The sequence below is a fragment of the Heloderma suspectum genome, chromosome 5 (genome assembly GCF_057233095.1).
Source record: "Heloderma suspectum isolate Gila_16-S chromosome 5, 16-S_ref, whole genome shotgun sequence".
In the NCBI taxonomy this organism is placed as follows: domain Eukaryota; kingdom Metazoa; phylum Chordata; class Lepidosauria; order Squamata; family Helodermatidae; genus Heloderma; species Heloderma suspectum.
In genome coordinates, this window is record NC_139462.1 from 6250508 (window position 1) to 6256507 (window position 6000).

Consider the following 6000-nt stretch of genomic DNA (forward strand, 5'->3'; position numbering starts at 1 on the left):
TGAGCTATCAGGGACAAGCAAGTGTGGACTCCGCCCTCGCTGGGCCAAATGTCCGAGGTGAAGTGCACCATCTGCAACTCTGCTGGGGCAGATGGTCCAGCACCGTCTCCCTGCACGCCTGGTACAGGGAGGGCACCCCCTGCCTGCTAAGGGTGGCGCGGCATGGCAGCCTGTAGCAGGGCACCACAAGGGCCATCAGCCTCTTGAGCCCCGCATTTTCAGCTAGGCTGAATGGCTGGCCGTCCAACGCCACCATCTCACTGATGCAGTTGGTGATCTGGTTGGGCATTGGAAACCTCCACCTGGTGGACCTGTCCTTACCCCACCCCATCTCCTCCATGGTGGCCTGTCCAAGCCTCTTGGGAGTGGGAGACAGAGAGCATGCAGGAGGCCCAGCACCTTGAACCTTCTGCTTGCCCCTGCTGCTGCCTGGCTCCTGGGACATGAAAGCCTCTTCCCTGAGCAAGACTGATTGGTGCGGCCTCCTTGGTGCCCTGGCTTTTCCCCCCTGCTCAGGGACGCCTTGCAGTGGTGGCAGATGGCAGTGCTGGGATCCGCTCCCACCTCAAAGTGGTCCTGCACGATGCTGCCCTGACATTTCTGTGGAGACAGAGACCGCCTGCCTTGAGTCTCGGGGGTCCCCACATGAACAGGGCGAACAATGGAAGAGGGGTCGGGTGCTGGAGACTGAGCCTCTGCCCACTGCTCGTCCTCCCCCACACCCTGGAGGATCCTTTCCTCTTGGCCCTCCACCACGCTGAGAACATCTGACACCCCTGATGTGATGTCCATCCGCGGGCTCCCCTTTTCCGCTGCTTAAGAAGGAGAAGCTGCTCCTTTTGCAAGACTGCTGCTGCTGCTGCCTGTACCATCCTCCCCAAACAGGGACCTCCGGGCACTGCAACTGGCCTCCACACTCTGCTGCCCTAGCCAGGATGAACTATCTGGATTGGGGGTGAGCCAGCCTGGCTACCAGTGCTGCTGGTCCCACCAGCATCTCGCCAACCTCTGCCCCTGCCAAGACCCCGGAGACGCCTCATATTGGGCTTGCTTTGCCCCGCAGTACACAAATTCTGTAGTGCTTTGCCCATGACATATTACATATTGTATAATGTATAATTGTGTAGGGCTTTGCCCACTGTATATTGTATAGACTCATATGTAGTGTTTTGCCCCACAGCATTTGGCCACAGTGTGTGTGCGTGCACACCCGCGCATGCATGCACGCACACACACGTGCGCACGCACGCACACACATGTGCGCACGCACACATACACACACGCAAAAGAAAAGGAGATACAGAAAGAGAACTTAGCTACAAGCTAAAGGGGGCGAGGGAGTATGCTATAAAGCCTAACGGAAGAGAAAGTGTTTTGTTTTGTGTGTGTTTTAGAAAGACAAAAGTTGAAAAGGGAAGGGAAGGAATGCAGAAACTGAAAAGGGTGGAGGGGGGGACAAGGCAAGGCAAGTACTTTTTATGTTTTTTGGGGGGTGTTTTAGCAAAGAATCTAGAAAGGGAAGACTAATAGGAATAGTTGAATTGAGAAGGGGTGGGTGGGAAGGAAGAAGTATGGCAAGCGAAGCTGCAGCAGAATATGCACATCACAGATCTCTGTCCTCCTAGCTAGCAACAACCAAATCTCAGTGAAATGAAAGCAGGCAGAGCTCCTGTTATATACAGAACCCCACCACCACCGCTGTCACTGACTGGAGACTGCTGGGTTAAGTTCAGCTCTAATCTGGCAACTGGAGTTGCCGTTTGCCAAGGCTCACCCCCCTCCCTGATCTGACACAAGTTGATACATTTTACAGACAGGCTGTCTCGGCTTCAGAATAGCTCTGGGTCTCCGAGGCACACCAAGGTGCTTCTGGGGCAACCCACTTCACTTTGAAACACCTCAGGGCTATTCGGACCCACTTCGGAGCTCAACAGTGCCCCCCCCGAAGCCCCCCAATTTGCTTTGGGGTTCATATTCGGCTCCATAGCAGTGCACAGCCCTACTGTAAAACCTATACAACTGAAATTTGACAGGCATATGAAAGGGACCCAAGGGGTGTGCACATCAGGGTTACTGGATTATAAAAACATATTTAAGTTCATGAAAGGGGAGAGCAATCCCACAGCATCTGGGTGGCCCTAGGATAGTTCGCATTCCTGGATCTGAGCTCCCTGCTCTCTCCCTCTCACAATCACAAGCACTGCACCGGCTGCTTCCTTAAGCTCACCAAAGTGACCTGGGAGAGGATGGGGAAAGTTGTGGTTCTGTGGGTGGGGAGGGGACTGAGAAAGTGGGGATACATGCTATCCCCAGCTGCCCCCAGCCTCTGTCCATCGCCCTCTGCAGAGCCTGTCAGGATTGAGCCCAGGCTGTCTGGTTTGGTTTCAGACTCTGATTCGGATTTAGAGTTGGAGTTAGAAGAAGCCCAGCAGAGATCGGGAGCAGGAGGGGAAATTCTTCAAGACTCTTCAGGGGCCAGTGGAGAACCTTCTCAGGCACTTATGGAGGAGGAGGGCCAGGGCCAGAGAACAACACCTTGAACCTGAGAGCTGTCGGAGGGGGAAGGGGCTTCAGGATTGACAGATGCCGGAGTTTGCCACTGAGTTAAATGGGAGGAGGTGGGAGGTGTCCTGTCAGATTGGCTGCCCATCAGAAATTGGGCTGGGAGGATCCTCAGAAAAAAGCCAGCCAAGCACAGCGGGAAACCTGTCCCTAGCTGAAGAGGCAACTCCCTTTCTTTCAGTACCTTTCTAAATCCAAGTGCTATTTAGCTAATTAAGCCCCAAGGACAGCTACCTTGCAGTCGCTTTAGCTGTGAAGAAGCACTGAATAAAGAATCTGTGGATTGCACAGAGACTCTCGGTCACCTCACTTCCCAGCGGGAGGGCTTGGAATCCATGACAGAGCCCTAGTTAGACGGGCAAAAATACCCATCTACCAAAAACGCAGAGTGGGGGAAGCACAAAGGTGAAGATCACCTCCGTGCTCCTCCCGCTCCGCATAGCATGCCCATCAGCCTCTGGGTTTGGTGGACGATGGGCATCGGGGTGGGATCGCGCCCTTAAATGTCTTCATATGTTTGAAGCCTGGAATACCCTCTTCAGTCACTAGGTGGCAAATGTCCCTAACCAGCACATAGCTTTCCAGTTGACAAAGTGAGAAGCGGGGGGCGGGGGGGGTAGTTGTCCTAAGGACAGAGTTATAGGCTTGACAAGACCAGAGGCACGGGGAGAAACTGCTGGTTTGCCGCAGCTGTGCACGGCTAGTCAGCTGAAGAAATGAAACTGGGAGGAAGCAGAGGGATCGCAGAATACTCTTGTCATATACTTCACACACTGGATGCTGGCAAAGTGGGGAAGGAGCCCAAACTGGGAGTAGAGAAGCTCAGGCTTCATTCTCTGCCCTGTTCCTCTCTCATACTTACAGGGCTAGAGGGAGGGGGGATGCGAAGGTAGAGGGGCAGAAGTGAAGGTTCTCCCAAGAAGTAACTATGGGTAGAGACACTGTGTCCCTGTACTACCACGAAGAGAAAATAACAGCAAAAGCAACTTACCTCCCCAAGCTGATGAGTTATCTTGCCTTTTAACTTCTCAGTCAGATTGGTGTCTCATGTCTTCCTATATCAGGAACCATAGAATAGTTAACACAACGTTGTTAGGCAAATATAGTGTCAATCAGTCAGAATAGGTTTTTCATATCTTCTTCTGTTTCTTCCTCATGGTGTTCATCCCTTTAGCAGCTTCAACCACCAATCTCTTTGCTGTAGAACATTCTAGAACTTCTGCCATTATGCTGCTCCCAGTTGGCTGGTTGCCATGCCTAATCAGGATTCCGTACGTAGCATAGGGATGTCAGAGAATTCCGCGATGGATCTCAGTGAGGCCGAATGCCAGTGCATTCGGCCCCCCGAAATCCATCGTGGAACGAAGCCCCCGCCCCCCTAACCCACAAAAGGCGCGCAGGACAAAGTCCCCGCTGCCCCCACCCCACGAAGGCGCACGAAACAGAGCACTTACCTGCTCCCATCCGCGCTGCTTTGCGAATGGCGGCCGTCCTGGCCACCATTCGCTTCCTCCTCTTCAAGCCGTGATAGGCTACGTAAATACTTACGTAGCCTATCACGGCTAACACAGGGACGCCATTTGCGTCCCTGCAGAGGCTGTGATAGGCTACGTAAGTATTTACGTAGCCTATCACGGCGGGGGGGGGGACCCAGCGTACGCAAATGGCAGCAGCTACCACCATTTGCATACGCTGGGGTTTTTTTTCCCCTGCCGTGATCAGCTACGTAAGAATTTACGTAGCCTATCACAGCAGGGGGGGGGGAATTTTCCCCCTGCCGTGATAGGCTACATAAATACTTAAGTAGCCGATCACGGCAGGGGGGAAAAAACCCAGTGTACGCAAATGGCGGTAGCCGCTGCCATTTGCATACGCTGGGGTTCCCCCCCCCCCCCGCCGTGAAAGGCTACATAAATATTTACATAGCCTATCACAGCTCAATACAGGGACGCAAATGGCAGCGGCTACAACAGCCACCATTTACATCCCTGCAGCCGGATGTTCGGCTGCGGGTGGACGGAGCCAGCCGGCAGCTCTGCGGCTTGGCCGCGGAGCGGAGCCGGCCGGGCAGGATTCCGGGGGGAGGGACAGAGTGCCTCCACCCCCGTCGAGGATTCCAGGGGGAGGGACAGAGCGCCTCCCCCCCACCACGGATGCCCCTCAGCGGAGCAAGGTAAGGGATTCATACATCCCTAACGTAGCAGAAGCCCAGGAAAGTATTTATTTTAGATGGATTTTTCATGTATGTATGTATGCATGGTTCTAGGTGATAGATTAGATTAGATTTAGAAAGCAGCAACAGTGAGAAGCAGACCAACACTTAAAGGTCTGGGAACAAGGATTGAATAGCAACTGCACTCCTTTGATACCCCTCTGGCTGACCCAGCCAGAGGAGAGGCGAGGTGCCAAACTAAACGTTAACTGAAATCTCCCTCTCACTTCAGCAGATTCCCACACACTGCTCATGTGGAAGTGGGACTGGATTTTCTTCTGGTTTGGGGGACAAGGTGAAATTTCACAGAATCGATCAGGGATGCAGCTATCCTCTTAACTTACTGAACATAATAAGGTTTGTTCCTCCCCTTTTCTTAGGGATGTCAGAGAAACCCACAATGGAACTAAATTAGTTTGGATTTTCATGAATCCAACCCACAGATTCTGCAGTGGACCAGCTTTTACCCTGTCGGTGGATCCCACAGACTTGTGGACCATTCTAATCTTCCTAAACTTTGTGCACATTTTGTTGTAGAAAAATAAGTCATTTTTTTAAAGGCCAAAAATGTGCATTTGCCCCCACAGCTAAAGCATGAAAATGTGCATTTTGGGGGGATTTGCACATTTTCACATGTGCAATATTGTACAGCACAAATGCAAATTCGTGCAACTATGGAAACAAAAAAAAACCAATTCCATCAATGGGTAGGTGATGGAATGAAAGGTGCCTGACAATCCATGAATCACAGGCAGAATGGATTTTACACAATCCATACATCCCTACTTTTTCTTCTCTTAAAGGGAAGTATTACAGTTCTCTGTAGCTTCCTGGCCATGCCACATCTCACCTCCCCCCACACATTTTGTGTCCCTAAGAGGAGGAAAACCATATAGCAAGTGAGGATTACATGAGAAATGCAGGGAGTTGCACGTTAGGAAGAGGACTGTGCAGGCTATTCCATAAAGTTATGTTGGGTTATGACATACCCAAAACTGTTTGTGCAGTTAGTTTGGGGTGACACCATAGTGCCATTAATTTCAATGGGGGAGAATTAATTCCATGCTTAATACAGCCATTGAAATAAAGTCAGTGGAGAGCGAATCGGCTTAATGGATCATGCCCTCTCTTTTTGAAAAGTTCTCCACACTGACAAGGAACTTCTGACAGCTTCTCTTTCTCACAGGGTTGAACTTTACACAGAACAGCCAATGCAGCAGCACGGG

General features: G+C 51.7%; 1 protein-coding gene across 4 annotated transcripts in view; it reads right to left on the reverse strand.

Annotated features, from left to right (window-relative positions):
- LOC146343540 (C-type lectin domain family 4 member K-like) overlaps nt 1–4253 on the reverse strand; it is an 88256-nt gene extending 84003 nt beyond the window's left edge. Inside the window, exons 1-2 of one of the 4 annotated variants that reach the window (XM_084860179.1) lie at nt 4017–4253; nt 3554–3617 (exon numbers count right to left, since the gene is read on the reverse strand). The gene's annotated coding sequence lies outside the window, so the exon portion shown is untranslated. The remainder of the gene's footprint in view (nt 1–3553; nt 3618–4016) is intronic. The other 3 variants (XM_084860177.1, XM_084860173.1, XM_084860175.1) reach the window with 3 other exon arrangements.
- Nucleotides 4254–6000: the final 1747 nt, after the last annotated feature.